This window comes from Stenella coeruleoalba, assembly GCF_951394435.1.
Source record: "Stenella coeruleoalba genome assembly, chromosome: 5".
Classification (NCBI taxonomy): Eukaryota; Metazoa; Chordata; class Mammalia; order Artiodactyla; family Delphinidae; genus Stenella; species Stenella coeruleoalba.
This window is the reverse complement of record NC_137150.1, coordinates 4957521-4974980: the sequence shown is the minus strand read 5'-3', so window position 1 is coordinate 4974980 and position 17460 is coordinate 4957521. Positions and strand designations below refer to the sequence as shown.

Below are 17460 nucleotides of genomic sequence, written 5' to 3'. Positions count from 1 at the left end.
ATATGTATATGTAAAACTGAATCACTTTGCTCCACACCTGATACTAACATGTTAGTATGGTTGTAAATCAACTATACTTCAATAAAAATTTTATAAATAAATAAATAAAATTAAGAAACCGAAAAAAACAAAACCAAACCGTAAGCACTTATTGTTCACTTGTCTAGAGTCAGCTGAGGGTTTGGCAGCTCTGCTAGTCATGGCAACACTCATGCACAAGCTCATATCACGTGTCTGACTGGGTCACTCCTGTTAACATTTTATTGCTGAAAGCAAAGCCTGTCACATAGTTGAGTCCAGTGTCTAGGGGCAGGCGGATCACAGCTTCCCCACCCCTAAAGTGGGAGGAAGATGTAAAGTCACATGACCAGGAGAGTGGATACTGGGAGAAGTGAAGCCCTGGGGCAAAATGATACAATCTACCCCACATAATACAGAATTAGAAAAACTCACCAGGAAAAACAGTCATCGAATTGTGTCTAAATCATTTTCTGAGTTTAAAGACTAATGACTTTACTATTCTACTATTATATAAAATGAAAACATGTTTCTTTAAAAAGAGCAAACCACTCATCGTTTAAAACTCAGAAAGCGCTCTTTTAATACACGTAAATCAACCTACCCATCAATCTACCTATAGATACAAATTTTCAAGGATATATTACTGTTAGAAGCATACAGGGTTATAAATAACTTGATCAAAATGCAATTTGAATAAAATATGTTAAATTTATTTTATTTGATTTTCACCAAAAGTAAAAGAAGTCAAAGTAAAATAAATAGAATGGCTGAACATCATATGAATATTTCTTTTCCAGGATATTATGAAAAAGTTCATTCATGAGTAAAAACATTTTGAAAAGTACTAAGGGTTGAAAAGCTTTGTGATTTTTTGTTTGTTTGTTTTTGTTTTTGTTTTTTTTGCGGTACGCGGGCCTCTCACTGTTGTGGCCTCTCCCGTTGCGGAGCACAGGCTCCCGACGCGCAGGCTCAGCGGCCATGGCTCACGGGCCCAGCCGCTCCACGGCATGTGGGATCTTCCCGGACTGGGGCACGAACCCGTGTTCCCTGCATCGGCAGGCGGACTCTCAACCACTGCGCCACCAGGGAAGCCCAGCTTTGTGATTTTAACAATAAATTTTATTCTCATCTATTATATCAAGTGACACTCCATTATGAAAAACAATCAGAAAGTTAGCAAGCATTCAGCTGTGTCCTCGTACTTACCCTTTTCCAAATTCCCACTTTTATTACTCATGTTACTCATGTTTTTGTTTCTGTTTTTCCCCGAGGCTTAGTAATATTTGGATTATGTTCTATAATTCCCACAGCCGTTCAGGCTTTAGTTCTATTATTAATATGGGTTCTATTAAAATTTTGTATGAAGGTATAATATATACACAGAAAAGTACACATATACTAATATTAAGGTTTTATAAACTAAGGAAACCCATACAACCATACCCAGATCACAAAATAGAACTTTACTATCACTCCAAATAGCTCCAAGCCCATTTGCTTCCTTCAGTTAATTAGCCATGTCTATCTCAGGGAAACTAGTAGCTTGATTTCTAAACTAATAACAGTTTAATGCTTTCAGTTTTTAATACATGAGTTAAAAACGGGATTTTATTGTCCATTTTTTAATGAAAGGCTTATTGTTATCAAATTCCCCAAGTGCCTTCATATTTAAATATGTATCTGTGACATGTGTTTCCTTTACACTTATAGTCATTAATATAATGTCACCTGGCATCAAGGATTCTATTGATCATTTTCCTTTTTAACAATGATCTCATTCACATTTTCATGTTTGTATTTCAATAGCAAGTAGTATTGTTTTTCCAAAAAGTCTCATGGCTCTTTCATGTATCTTGCCTTTATACTTAAATGATAACGTGGCTAGACATTTTGTTCTTAAGTTTTCCATCTTTAAAAAATTCTGAAATGTGTAGACATTGCATACTCCCGTCTGCATTTTCATTTTGCTTAACAGAAATACAAAAGCACTGTATCAGATGAGTCGGCCAAGAAAAAGACAAGACAGACTTAGAAGCGCCAGACGTTTATTGGAGGTAACTTTTATGAGAGAGAAAGACAAGAGGGAGTTCAGAAGTGTGCAGGGGAAAATTTCAGACAAAGACACAGGTCTGACACCCATGAAAAGAGAGAGGGAGGAAGGAAGAGCCTCAAACTGATGTATGGTTCTGAGAACATTTCAGCCATCCAATGAGGAACTCTGGTGCCAAGACTGCCCACTGATGAGTCCTGGGCTGGTGGGAAAATGGCTACAAGCAAACATCCCCACCATGATCAGCAGCTCACATTTCCACACCAGGAGATATGTGATTTCAGATCAAAGGCCCTGGCAGATCTTAAAGACAGTGTTAACTGTAGCTTCTCAGCTACTACATGCCGAACGGCCGACTGGCACATTCCTTCCTGAAGACACACCTCCACGTCTGCTAGGGCATTCTCTCTTTCCCTTTCTAGATGCCTGGACTTGTATGCTTCATCCTTTTGAAATCAAATAATTTCGTATTATAGCTTTATTTTTTCTGGACCACTCTGTGTCTTAATTCTTCACATCCATTTGCTTCTTTATTCAAGGAATTCTTTTGTGCCATTATCTTTTCTCTTTCTCTTCCATCAGAAGACACGGGTACTGACCTTTCTTTTGAGAATTTTCTTAAATATTTTCTACCTAGTTTGACTCTGGAGAGTATACCCTACAGTATATCCCACTTCTATGAGGTGAGACTCTAGGGTTGCTGATCTACCTCCAGACCAGTATGGAACTCTGGCTGCTGTGAGCCTCGGACGAAATCCCTCCCTCTAAAGACGCTGCTCGGACACACAGAATCTTCTCCTCTCTCCGACTTTTCCAGAGTGCAGCCTATGAAAACCTGTGGCATGAAAATAAGCTCTTGGATCTTAGTTTTGTTGCTATTGCTGACTAACTGTTTTAAAAATAAAACCATTGTTTATTTTACTTAGTTTTGAAAGCAGAAAAGATTCCATTACCTGGCATTAGTTAACATCTTTATTGTTCAAGAAAAATTAATTCACTATAAATTAATTTGAAAAACCAATTAATTATGAAAGAAATAGGCAATTTTTCATTTCGCAAATATCGTATACTGTATTTCAGAATTCTTGAATCATGGAGCTGGTATTCACCATATTATATCTACTAATGCCACACTGGACTATTGATATAGAATTTATTTTGAGAATGCTCCTCTAAGTGACTAAAACATATGTCTCGAATGATAAAAGCTGAAAGTTTGAGGTTAGTTTTGAAAGTGGAGAATTGGAAATAGAGTAGATGGTAGAAAATTTATGCAGAAATTCAACCATTCCTCAAGCAGGAATAAATTAGGAATGGGTCATTGATATAGGGCCAAAAAATCCACATTTGAGAATGTTTGAGACTTACTATTGAAGAAATATGGGCTTCTTGAGTTATCATAAAATTCCTTAGAAAAATAGAAAAAATAACTGACAAATTATAGCCGAAATCGAATGAAAAATGAAATAGAGACCTAGAGAATTCTAAAAAGAGCTCTCCATCAGAGAATAATGCTGACAAATGCTCTCCAAATACAAAGATTAATAAACTTAACTCCTCAAAAAATGCTGAGGAGAAATTTTGTTTCTCCTCGATGTCCTGCCCCCTTGAGATTAAAGCCACTGGCTCTTTGCCTAAAATAAAATTGAGAAGACATCCCTGTAATAACCTAAATGGGAAAAGAATTTGAAAAAGAATATATACACATATATGTATAACTGAATCACTTCATTGTACACCTGAAACTAACACAATGTTGTTAACCAACTACACTCCAATATAAAATATAAATGAATGAATGAATGAACAAATAAATAAATAAATAGACATCCCTGTACTGTATGATCTCTTCTTTTTGAGGCAGTCATAATGAAGGGATATTTCTAGCCTCCCCCATGCTATCTGGGACATGGAACAGGAAGGGATAACTGGAAAAAGAAAATAACAGACATTGGTATCTGTGGAGTTTTACAATTAGGTCCACAATTCTTCGATGTTCCTCCCTTTGAGAGGTAGAACCTATGCCTTTACTCCCTTGCAATGACTGGATTTATCCAGAGAGAGTGGGATTTATAGGAAAAGTATGAATAGAGGACAGGTGCTTAAAAGGACTGACCAAGTAAGTGATAAACCCAACTGAGTAGAACTGGAAAAAGTCCCTCAAGCGTACATCCACACAGAAGAGACGCTAAGGTAAACAGTCCTCCTGGGCCTTACGGAAGACATTGGACTCGCAGCGGACCTTAAAGCATAGGAGGGATACCAATAGATGGATGGAGTGGAAGGACACCCAGTACCAGATACCAGTGAAGGTCAGCGTGTCCTGACTGGGGGCTGTGGAAAGGCCAGACGTCTAGTGTTTACCTGGCAATGAGTAGGAGCTATTATAAGAAGAATAAACAGATTGGGGTCTGACTGTAGAATTCTTAAAATGCTAGGCCTAAGAACGGGGTGTCTGGTAAGTACACTTTATCAAAAATTTCCAATATTAAATGTCAGCCTTTAAGATATTTTCAGAAATGATAAGACTCTGAGTGTTGTGCTAGAGATTTTAGGAATAAATAAAATGGTAAACGTGAAGGCAGGCAACCTTGTATTGAATACAAATACTCAGGTCTACAATGCAATCCGTGGGGTGTGTTATAAATGGGCCACCCCCAAAGTTTTTAATGTTATTGTTTCTGAGGTGCATTAACTTGATGTTAATAGAAGCTTAAAGAAAATGAGATTTTGTTGAATCCTAATGCTCATAAATAATCAGGTTCTATTTGGACTACAATTTGTAGAACAATCAACAATCTACGGTCTTTTCTAGCACTACTCAAAATGCATTTAGGAGTGAAAAAGCACCAAAATTTACCATGAAGCAATAACTAAAAAATGCTTAATTCACAGCAAAGTACAAAACAATAAGATATATAAAGAGAACTATTTATCTATCTGGACTTCCATGAGTGTGTATGTGAGATGCTGGAAAAAAAGCAAAATAAAGGGATGTCAATTCCCCGAGCAGGTTCCATGCGCCAGTCTGTGTGTTAAGTGTCCTCAAAGAGGTGAAATAATGTGTCTGTTGTCAGCCTGGTAGTAAGCGGCAGAGATGGAGTTTAAAATTTAATCTAAACGACTGAAAAATAGCATATTATTACTCCCACGCTGAACCATTTTCCTATAAGTTCTATTTATAATGTGCAAAGACTGGCAACATCAGAATAGAAAATGACACATTTAATTTTGCAAACTATAGCTTCTATAAAAAACAATAAGGGTATGTAAGTTTTGCAGAGTTTCAGTTCGGCTACAAACCACAGAAAGGATTCTCTGGCAAAAATAATACCAAGTCAGCAGTGTTCTTGTGCCCATAAACTGTGGACCCAAAAGAAGATGAAATCAATTATCAAAAAAAAAAAAAAGAAAGTCCACTTCTTGGAAATCTTAGAATGAACCCAAGGACATATTTTAAATCATCTGGCGACTGTAGACTTTTAAATTTTACAAATGAGCGAGCTGAAGCCTAGAAATTTACTCCAAGGAACAGAATGAGTTAGTGAACGAATTGGGCCTCTCCAGAGATCAAATTTTATGGGATGTAGTATCCTGTTACCTTTTTAATATACCACATCAGGTTTTTTTTTTCTAAACAGAATAAAAATTAAAAAGTGTTTATATGGGAAAGTGTAGTCCTGCTATGAAAGAAAAGCATCAACCATGATCAGTTCTCCTTTAGAACTCAAAATACCCCAGGACGGGTAGTCGAGACAACTGTATTGTCTGTGTTCTTTCCCATGGGGACACCTTTAGCCATTGAGGGCTGTCAGTACTTCTAAACCTGGCCAGTATTTACTGAAGCACCCGATATTTGCCAGATACTTGCTCAATGCTTTATATTCATGACTCCATTTCATTCGTCTAGTTACTATACGAAGCAATCCAGTTATTTTTATTCTCATTTGAAAGGTGAAGAAACCAAAACAGAATGAGGCTAGGAGTGCAAGTTTGCTTAGATCGTAAGAGGAAGATCTGAATCCTGGCAGTTTTGAGTCAAGAGTCCTGTACTTAAAGGTTATGCTAAGCCAACACCCCATCTCCCACATCACTGAGATTTAATGGACAGTATGTCTACTCAAAATATAGTCTAGGGCTTCCCTGGTGGCACAGTGGTTGAAAGTGCACCTGCCGATGCAAGGGACACGGGTTCGTGCCCCGGTCCGGGAAGATCCCACATGCCGTGGAGCGGCTGGGCCAGTGAGCCATGGCCGCTGAGCCTGCGCGTCCGGAGCCTGTGCTCCGCAACGGGAGAGGCCACAACAGTGAGAGGCCCGCGTACCGCAAAATATATATATATATATAGTCTAAAACCGCAATAGGCTGGCTCCGGAGTACTGAGGACCTCCTAGGAAAGTTAGCAACTTCTTTGGTGTCACTGGCCAAACAACGTACAGGTAGAGATGAGAAAAATATACGTTGACAAAAGGAAAACTGGGATTAAAAGAAAAGGAAAAAATCCTTACCTCATCTTTAAACTAAGAGGGTGTTCTGACTGCTCTCCAAGCCCTGGCTAGTTCTAAGATTTAAAAAAAAAAAAAAAGTCACGTGCTTTTCTATACTTGCTCACAGCACTTCGTACATACTTCTGTGGTCATTGTGACAGGACTGATCACTTGCACTGGGGTCATTTTTCAAAATATGTGTTTGTCTCTCCTGATAAACTCTGAGCTTCTTGAGGGCAAGGGCCATATCTAAATTCTCATTAGCTCACCAGTGTCTACCATTTTGCCTGGAACAGTAAATGTTCAATAAATATTTGGGAAAAAGTAAGAATTAAATCATATGGTTACAAAATAAGTATTTGCCCCAAATACTACCCAAGACTCCCAGACTGCCCTGGGCTGCCCTACAAGTGATATGAATGATTTGGTGATTTTGATAAGCTTGTATTTTCAGTCTACTTCTTTGTTTCCCAAATTGAGTCTGAGGAAATGATCCGAGTATTGAGAAATTCTCTTCGATAATTTATTTTTGCATTTTGTATGGTTTTTGTTTTCTGTTTTCTGTTTTGTCTGCATTGGGTCTTCACTGATGCACACAGGCTTTCTCTAGTTGCAGCAAGCAGGGGCTACTCTTCGTTGTGGTGCGTGGCCTTCTCATTGCAGTGGCTTCTCTTGTTGCAGAGCATGGGCTCTAGGCACGTAGGCTTCGGTAGTTGCAGCATGAGGGCTTCAGTAGTTGTGGCTCATGGGCTCAGTAGTTGTGGCTCACGGGCTCTAGAGTGCAGGCTCAGTAGTTATGGTGCATGGGCTTAGCTGCTCCGTGGCATGTGGGATCTTCCCGGACCAGGGCTCGAACCCGTGTCCCCTGCACTGGCAGGCGGTTTTTTAATCACTGTGCCACCAGGGAAGTCCTATCTTTGCATTTTGATGATCTGGAAAACCAACATAACGTTTTGGATCATCTGGGCAATCCACAAAATTAAAACTGAATCCTGTTTTGCAACCTCAGTGCCCACGTTTGGGTTGGTGCCTGTGGTCACACTGGTACCATGTGAAGATCAAGCAATACCACTGATGAAATAAAAATCTCATTATAGTTCAACCAGAAGCCAGGAGTAGGAGAACTGAGTCCTCGTGCGGTTCATGTCAGAACAGCAAACTATACCTTAGAGTAGTCGTGAGGGGTAATTTCACACTGGAAGGGCTCACCTCATTTTGAGAAAACACTAACATCCATCTTATTAAAGTAGCATGATTAACCTGAATTGTATGGCTTCAAAATTTTATTTGAATTTAATAGGTAAATCAATTTTGACTTTAGTTATACAAAGTCGAGCAGCATTAGGAATTTGTTCTTCATTTATAATCATATATCTAAAAATATATATAAAATATAAAATATATATGTATAAATAAAAATATATAAATATACATTATACATAAAAATCACACTATAAAAATAAGTTGCCTACGTTGGTGAGGGATGGAGGCCTGTGAGAGCCTTTCCTTTTCTCCTTTAAAAGGTATCTATGTAGTACTCAATTTGGAAACAAACTGATCCAGCTTTTATGGAAAATGCATTTCTGCCAATGCAATTGCCGTCACTGCCAATGAGGGATTCTGGCGAACGCATCTGCAGAAACCTTCCATTTCCCTACATATGGCATCCTCTGTAGAGGGCCATCTCTCTCGGCTTTCATGGGCACTAAAATTCACTGAGTGTGCCTCCTGCTATCAAAGACTGCTTGAAAAAAGATGTTTTATTACTTGTTCACTATAATCTACTTTGTTGATTCTTGACACTGCTCTGCTTTAGAGGAAGAATAATGTCGTTCTTCTGCAGGTAGTATTAATGGTGCTTGGACTCATTTTTTTAACACAGCAATTTCTTCTATTTCCCTGACTGTAAATGTTTCATTCAATACTTTACAACCCCCTGAGTTTGGCAGGAAGTTCCTGTTGGGATGTGTACTTCCTAGTGGTGCTTCCCTTGCTTCATTTTTTAGAATTATGAATTTCTAGTGCACTCTACATAAAAACTACAACATGAAACAGCGGCATAAAAATGAGCCCAAAGCTTTTGGCCTCTTTCTACCCACACTAGAAAGAAAAATGGTTCCAATCAAAAGCATGAGAAAATAAAGAATTGTTATGGGAGATGAACTGCACCATCTAACAAGCATGAATCATATTCTGTGCCACAAGTCATACTTCCTGAAAGTATAAAGTCTGAAATCAAAAAAAACAACAACAGTCTATGAACTTGAGTGAATTAACCAAAAAGATGTTTTCTCCAGGGAATCCAGTGACTGCTGCTGTACCTGAAGGGAGTTCGGAAGAACGGTCCACGTTTTATTGAAGTTTGTCGCTAAGTGCCACAATATCTTAATACCAACCCAGTATGATTAGAAAATCAAAGAGATTCAGAAGATTAAAATTGCTGACATGTTGGAAATTGAACTCTCTTTGCACAATAAAAAGAAATAGAATCCCTTTATAAAGAGATTTGGGAACTAGGATAAGTATTCACTTTTACTGTCTATTTGGGGACAACATTCATTCATTTGCATGTGGCAGGGCTGTGGAAGGTAGGCAGAAGAAATTAGGATCCTCTGTATTATCAGAATCATGAGACAGGGCTTCCCTGGTGGCACAGTGGTTAAGAATCCTCCTGCCAATGCAGGGGACACGGGTTCAAGCCCTGGTCCGGGAAGATCCCATATGCTGCGGAGCGACTAAGCCCCTGTGCCACAACTACTGAGCCTGCACTCTAGAACCCGGGAGCCACAACTACTGAAGCCCACGTGCCTAGGGCCTGTGCTCCACAACAAAGAGAAGCCACTGCATTGAGAAGCCTGAGCACCACAACGAAGAGTAGCCCCCGCTCGCCGCAACTAGCGAAACCCTCACGCAGCAACGAAGACCCTTACACAGCCAAAAATAAAATAAATTAAAAAAAAAAAACCTATAAATGTGTATGCTCTTTAAAAAGAAAAAGAATCATGAAACAGCATCATGCGAATGACACTTTTCTCTATTGTGAATACAAGTACCAAATAGTGCATTTCAGCACACCTAAGACAATGAAACTTATCGCCTCTTTTTTTTTCTTCAGAGACTAGTGTAGTAGTTATTTCAGTTCTAAACCTGGGAACTGAGCTAACAGCATGTATCTGTTACTAGGGTGTTACTTTAAGTAAACATCAATAATGTTTGTGTTACTGTAAATAATCATAAATAATTTTTAGTAAATCAAACAGTGTCACTATCACATGCTTCGTCATTCTTTACAGGATAAACCACCCCTGGAATTCTCGGAAAATCAGAGATCCTCACGCTTCAGCTCAAGAAATTCTAAGTTAATAGGACTGGAGTAGAGTACAGGTTTTTGCAACTACAAAATACTCCATAGGCTAGTCTTGCTTGTGACCTGAGTTGAAAACCACCGGTATAAACATTAGGTTATAAGGGAACTGGTCATCAAAAAGAACCAAGTTTTCCCAATAATAAACCTAGCACTCAACACATTATGTATCACACCAACACTTGTGTGAGGTGGAGGCGATCATTGCTCCCATTTGACAGATGAGAAAACAGATATGGTTCTGGGTTCAGCTGTAGGAAATCAACGTCTGCACCTCATAGGCTCAGCCCACAAAACAGAGAGGACCTGAACGGGCAGCATTTTAGGACCTTCTGCTTTAAATTTCCGGGAATGTGTGCTGTGATTTTAGCTTGTGGCTGTCTGCTCTGAGACCCCTGTTAGTAAACCTGAGTCTCTCTCTCTGACCAGCTCCTGCAAGCCTAGCCCCGAGCCTGAGCCCAGCTGGCAGAAGGCCTGCCTGCCCTCCTGCCTGGTGCTGAATCCTTGCAGCTGAACTGTCTTCCAGGGTCTCCTCAAATTGCCTCCATGGCCCACCTTCCTCTAGAATCTCTCTCTTACTTAAAGCTGAGACGCTTGACCAGTTTGGGTCTGTATCAACATAGATGCAACTCCGATTCCCTATGATCCCTTAACTTGATGATTTGGTCCCTCCTTCTTCCCTGGAGGGGTCAGCTCATCCTTTTTCCACTCCAGCCAGTCCTGGCTGGTTGCTGCTCTCTTTCTAACAGCTCCTTGATAGGAGCTCCCAGGGGTCCTCACCTAACTGATACGGGGACCTTACTTAATTATGCAAAAAATGTGCAATTACAGTTTTTAAAAGGCAAATTCCCTTTTGACAGAAAATTCTGTTAAACTTTGGAGATTCTTTCTGGGAGTGCGGATTGTAAAATGAACTGATGTATAGAAAGCAGAGGTTATACGTGAAAATACGAACTGTTAAACTTTTTGCAATTTACTTTTTGCAATATACTTTACTGTCAAGATTGTTTTTTCTTTTCTTTCCTTTTCTTTCTTTCTTTGATTGAAATATAGTTTATCAAAGTGTCAACCTTTTAAAAAATCCTCAATTTTTCTGAAATAAAGTGGGGCCAGTTAGCAATGACATGCTTTATATGCAAATAGGAATCTAACATGACGTGACTTCTTTAATAACTATAGTTTCGTAACTTTGTTTAAATTATAAAAACAATATATGCTTATTGCAAAACAATATAAAATAAAATTATTGAGTAATACCGTCCATAGCTAATTGCTAGTGGTTGGTCTAATTCCTTCTCTATTCTCCTTTATTCTGTGTATGTGTTGCATGATGCCAACTGTATGAAAGTATGTTATTTACATACATATGTAGTATAATTTTAATAATGTTGGTTTGTGTAGATATTTATATACAAAATTTTGTATGTTTGCATCCATAGGCAAACTTAATATCATAGCAGATTTTTTTTTACCATGGTTTATTTTCAATAGAAATTTCTCTTTCATTTTAATCCACAGATTAATCCACAGATTAATTTAATCCACAGATTGGGTCAGAACAGCTGTCAAGTGTGTGCTTTTCTCCCAAGAGGTGATTTTCAACACAGAAGCTCTACATATAATGGAGTTTCTTTCTCATGGCCTGTCACGGCATGACATTTCTTAAGAGGAAAGAAGTAAGAATGGGTGAAAGGAAACTATAGTTTGATGGGGAGAGAGATAGGAAGATTTGAATGATGGGACACATTTTTTTATCCCGGTCCCCATGACCCGATGGCCAAATTCGTTTACTGTGTATGAACTAATAAGCCTTTTGCAGTTGGACAATTTAAAGTTCAAATTCAGGCTTTGCAACTCATTATCAGAGTGGCCTTAGGAAAGTCACTTCACCTCTTTGGGCTCAGTACTCTCATCTGTGAAATGGATACAATCTATAATTATTTCACAAAGGTGTCATAAAAGTCTAAACAAGGTTAGTATGAAAAACATGAGGCAATAGTGCTTACACAGGGTAAAGACTCAACATACAGTAGTTATTATTTTTCTCCTACCATAATACCACTGTTTCCTTAAGGTGTAGCCATCAGGGAAGGAAACTCTACTCGATTTCTGCTCCTTGAAGCTACAGATAATGAAAGTCAACTCTTGGTGATGGCAGGCCATTTTGGAAGGATGGCTCAGCCAGAGGTGACCTTACACATTCATTCATTCACTCATTCATTTATTTAGTCCCTTCCCTTATACTCATTCACTCAATAATGATTTATTAATCTCATAGTATGTCCCAGGCACTACATGCATCTGGACATATAAGAATAAATAGAAGATACTGCCCTGTGTACAGACATGGAATATAAGCCCCTAACGTGTCATAGCTACCATTACGGAAGTGTGTACACGGTAAGGCTTGAGCTATTTCAGGATGGCATTGTGGCTTCTCCCTGGCAAGTGGAGAGAAACTTCTTAGAGCAAATAATTTTTGAACTGAATTTTGGAAAGGAATAGGTATTTGTCAGATGGATGCAGCTGTAGAAAAATAGGGCTCTTCAAAGTGGCAATAGTGAAGATGAAGGTGGTATGAAAAATGTCAAGAGAACTACAGGTGCAGCACAAGGTATGGGGGTACTATCAAGGGGAGTAAAGCAGAGGATGCAGCTGTTAAGAGAGGCTGGATTTAGCTGAGAGTCTTGTATGTAAGGACCAGCAACATGAAATGGATTCTGTAGATGATTTTTTTTTTTTTTTTTTGGCCATACTGCGTGGCATGCGGGATCTCAGTTCCCTGACTGGGACTCAAACCCGTGCCCCCTGCAGTGGAAGCTCAGAGTCTTAACCACTGGACCACCACGGAAGTCCCTCTATAGATGATTTTAACAAGTGATGCGCTGAAGACTTTGGGGCTGTGGAGTGTGGTGTCATCAGGTTGTTTGGGAAAGGTCCCTCTGGTATGGTTGTTAAAGGCAGATTAAAATGGTGTAAATTCAGAGACTACTAAGACTATTATAAGAATTTAGCCTTAAATGGATGAGTATTTAAACTAAGGCAGTGACATGTCAGGGCTCCATGTTGGTGCTTTATACTCTCAGGAGACTGTTTTACATTTTCTGAATGTGGAAAAGGAGTCTGTAAACAGCTCTATTTACTTAGTAATAATTCAAGAAAAGAAGAAGAACATCTGGAAGGTAGAAATCTGCCCTGACCGTGAACTTGGTAAACGTAAACTGACTAAATCTGGATGAGAGCGTCAACTTAGTAAACTCAAAAACAAGCAAGCAGAGCAGTTACGCCGGCAAAGGACACCAGATTGGACATGGCAGAGAGAGGGCCCCACTGGAACTACTGGCAAACTCCTGGGGAGCCCACAGGATGATGCAGTCAGCAAAGGTCATTACGTTCGGACCGTGAAAAAGCCACACGCAAGTGACTGAAAACTGTTGGATTAGACGCTTTGGGCCTTTTCCTAATATACCATCTTGGCATTGTGTTCAACCACTGCTGATTTCCCTATATATTTCCTTTCAGTGACTCAGTGAATTCAGCTCATGGTTTTGTTGTTTGACTTACACTGGTAGGTAGATGGTAGGCTGAAACCCATAAAAAGTAGAAGGCATCAGATCAAAGTTTTATCTGTTATTTCTTGTGTTTCTTTTGACCACTTTCCAAATGCTTTTGCTCAGGACTCTCATGAAAATCTGAACGGTGAAACGTGGACTTAACTCCTTGTTCCGTTGGTTCTATAAAGAATAGAGACACAGGCTGGGTTTACGGGACGGAGAACACACTACCAACCAGGGGAAAGCACAGGAGAGGCTATGTTCAGTTTTAATTATGGCTTGTCTACTTCCATCAAAGGCATCCCAGTCATTAAAAAGTAGAAAACCTGGCTGCAATAATATACATAAATTAATCAGACTTTTTTTTAAACCTCCATTTACGCTAATCTCCAGGGCTTGCAACCAATTTTACTTGACTTAAACACTAATAAAGTCAAGATGATGCATTAAAACCAATAAATAACTATAAATTAACATGTAAATGCCACCAATGTGGCAGTTTCCTGAACTTAGAAATGGTTAAGGCTGTTGTTTAATAGGGTATTATTTATTAGCCCTATATCTGATTAGCTTTAACTGAAAAACTGTCTCTCTTTTGCAGAAACTGTAAGTAGAATGATTTCTGAATTTCATAGTCGGGGAAATGAAAATAATTAATGGATAACCACAAGAAACCTTTTCAGTAATTAATAATTTTTGACTGATCATTTTCTTCTAACCATCAGAAACCAGAAGAAATAATGCACAAATACATTACATAGAATAGAAGCTTCAGAGGACATGAATAGAATGACAGTGGTGGGTGAGGACTTTAATCACACTACTCACTTCTTTATTTCTTGTTGATAAACAAAATTATATTTTTCAGCATTACCAATTTACATAAATCATCTATGAATACATTTTATTTTATTAATATACTGCACTTTCAGATTTAACTTTATTTTCACTCTTTATAAATAAATGAGGGCTAGACATACATAGATGCAGTTGGAACAATGAACCTAGGTGGTATATTGAGAAAGCTATGCACAGAGAATCAAGAGATATGAGTTGCATTCTTGAAAAAGAGAAAAAGCTTTTTTTTTTTTAACACCTTTATTGGAGTATAATTGCTTTACAATGGTGTGTTAGTTTCTGCTTTATAACAAAGTGAATCAGCTATACATATACATATATCCCCATATCTCCTCTCTCTTGCGTCTCCCTCCCACCCTCCCTATCCCACCCCTCTAGGTGGTCACAAAGCACTGAGCTGATCTCCCTGTGCTATGCGGCTGCTTCCCACTAGCTATCTATTTTACATTTGGTAGCGTATATATGTCCATGCCACTCTCTCACTTCGTCCCAGCTTACCCTTCCCCCTCCCCGTGTCCTCAAGTCCATTCTCTACGTCTGCATCTTTATTCCTGTCCTGCCCCTAGGTTCTTCAGAACCTTTTTTTTTTTTTAGATTCCATATATACGTGTTAGCATACGGTATTTGTTTTTCTATTTCTGACTTACTTCACTCTGTATGACAGACTCTAGGTCCATCAACCTCGCTACAAATAACTCAATTTCGTTTCTTTTTATGGCTGAGTAGTATTCCATTGTATATATGTGCCATATCTTCTTTATCCATTCGTGGGTCGATGGACACTTAGGCTGCTTCCATGTCTTGACTATTGTAAATAGAGCTGCAATGAACATTTTGGTACATGACTCTTTTTGAATTATGGTTTTCTCAGGGTATAGGCCCAGTAGTGGGATGGCTGGGTGATATGGTAATTCTATTTTTAGTTTTTTAAGGAACCTCCATACTGTTCTCCATAGTGGCTGTATCAATTTACATTCCCACCGACAGTGCAAGAGGGTTCCCTTTTCTCCACACCCTCTCCAGCATTTATTGTTTCTAGATTTTTTGATGATGGCCATTCTGACTGGTGTGAGATGATATCTCATTGTAGTTTTGAATTGCATTTCTCTAATGATTAATGATGTTGAGCATTCTTTCATGTGTTTGTTGACAATCTGTATATCTTCTTTGGAGAAATGTCTATTTAGGTCTTCTGCCCATTTTTGGATTGGCTTGTTTGTTTTTTGCTATTGAGCTGCATGAGCCGCTTGTAAATTCTGTAGATTAATCCTTTGTCAGTTGCCTCATTGGCAAATAGTTTCTCCCATTCTGAGGGTTGTCTTTTCATCTTGTTTATGGTTTAGAAAAAGGGTAAAAGCTTTGATGTAATGTCGAGAAATGCAGGTTCCATTCTGGGCTAAGACTTTGTTTTACTCAGGGGCTGAACTGTCACTTTTCCATGGGGAAAAAATATAGAAGCAATTTTCTACCAAGTTCAAGTACTTTTGAGTGAATCCAGAGATGAATCACTGATAGAGAGACACAACACCCATGGTAGTGAAAGTGAACATACCCAGGAAGTATGGAATTTTCTTCTCTTCTTCAACTAACCAGCTGTATGGCCTTGGTCAACCCCATTAATTTCTCTCTGTCTCATGTGTAAAAATGAGGGACTAGATGAGGGCCAGAATGACAAATCATTTTCACATCCGTGCCAATAATGGTAGGCTGGAGGAAGCTGCTTGGTGCTCTAGATTGAAACAGATCATGAGTCTATGTCATGGCTCAACAAGTAAGAATGGGGTGCGGGTAGGGGCTTTGGCAATTCAAGTGTTGCTTATTACCGCTGAACTGGTTTATCCTTCGGTAATTCCTATTTCTAAATCTCTCTGCCTCTATAATGTAACATCAGGATAACTGGTAACGCTGAAGCACGTCAGGAAAGCAGGCAATCTTTTGACAGACTTTAGGAAAGGTCTTAGTACTTAAAAATATCACCTTCAATTGCATTGCTTTGTATGCAATTGTTCAAATTTCTCTAGCTGTTCATCCTTTTGGTAAAGGTGATCAAGGCAGCTATGATCAGACTGAAGTATTACTAATCATTAACACCTTAGTTCAAATTAACTGATGGACAGAGCTAACCTACAATGATAGAGGACCTTGGAAAAAATGAAGTCTATGAAAAATATGTGCATATAAGTAAAAAGGAGAAAGGTCTTATGTATGGGACATTATTGTCAGTAAGGACAGTGCAGACTGAAACAGACAGTGGGCCACTCAGGAACCAGGAGATCAGAAGCCTTGTCTTATTGCCAAATACGAGGAGTGTGTCTCTAAGTCAGGGATGTGGGTGATGGGAGACTGACCACGTGACGCCCAGATACAAAAGAAAGTGTGTTTATTCCTACAGTGTCTCTTGGGGCCTGCTCTGCTAAAGCAAGTGAGAAAACCTGGCTCTTATTCAAGAATATTCGAGTATGTCAATAGAGACCATATCTACCACCCAGGATTAAAGTGCACAGTTCTACTTGGCTAATCTAGGTCAAAAGAATTAAATGAAAATACTAGAGTCCATTCATCAGATCAAGAGTCACCAATCCTAGCCATGGCATTTGTTAGAAGTGTTAATTTGCCCTTCGTATACTCCAGTTGAGAAGTGATAAATATGATGATATAAATGTTATAATTATTAACAGTATTATAAATGAATTAATACATATTTAACAAGGGAAATGAGCAAACATGAATCACATTCTTTACAAACATTTAAAATTAAATGTTTATAGCAGTTGGATGAAAATGCAACACTGAATAAATTTCAAATTACTGCTAGAGGCCAAGTGAAAATAATTATTTCTATTTGTTGCATATTTATTTCTCTCTAGAAAACATTACCTATAGATAAAGATTTATATAACATTAAATATTTATATTGGCAGAAATATAAATATTTATGAATTCAAATAAACGTTTGCAAATATAAAATGTGAGTAGTTATATGTGATACACAGGCCGTATGTGTATGTACGTGCATGTATATGAATATACAGTTTACACATTTGCACATAAATATGCAGTTTTAACAAATTATATTCGGTTACTTCTATATTTGAAATAGCAAATAGAAATAATCTCTTTTGTCAA

General features: G+C 38.5%; 1 long non-coding RNA gene across 1 annotated transcript; it reads right to left on the bottom strand.

Annotated features, from left to right (window-relative positions):
• Positions 1-218: 218 nt before the first annotated feature.
• LOC307186878 lies at positions 219-14221 on the bottom strand. Its single transcript, XR_013828495.1, has 3 exons — positions 13487-14221; positions 6580-6632; positions 219-335 (listed from the first exon to the last, which is right to left on the bottom strand). It is a non-coding gene; the product is annotated as an uncharacterized lncRNA (long non-coding RNA).
• Between the last annotated feature and the right edge of the window lie 3239 nt (positions 14222-17460).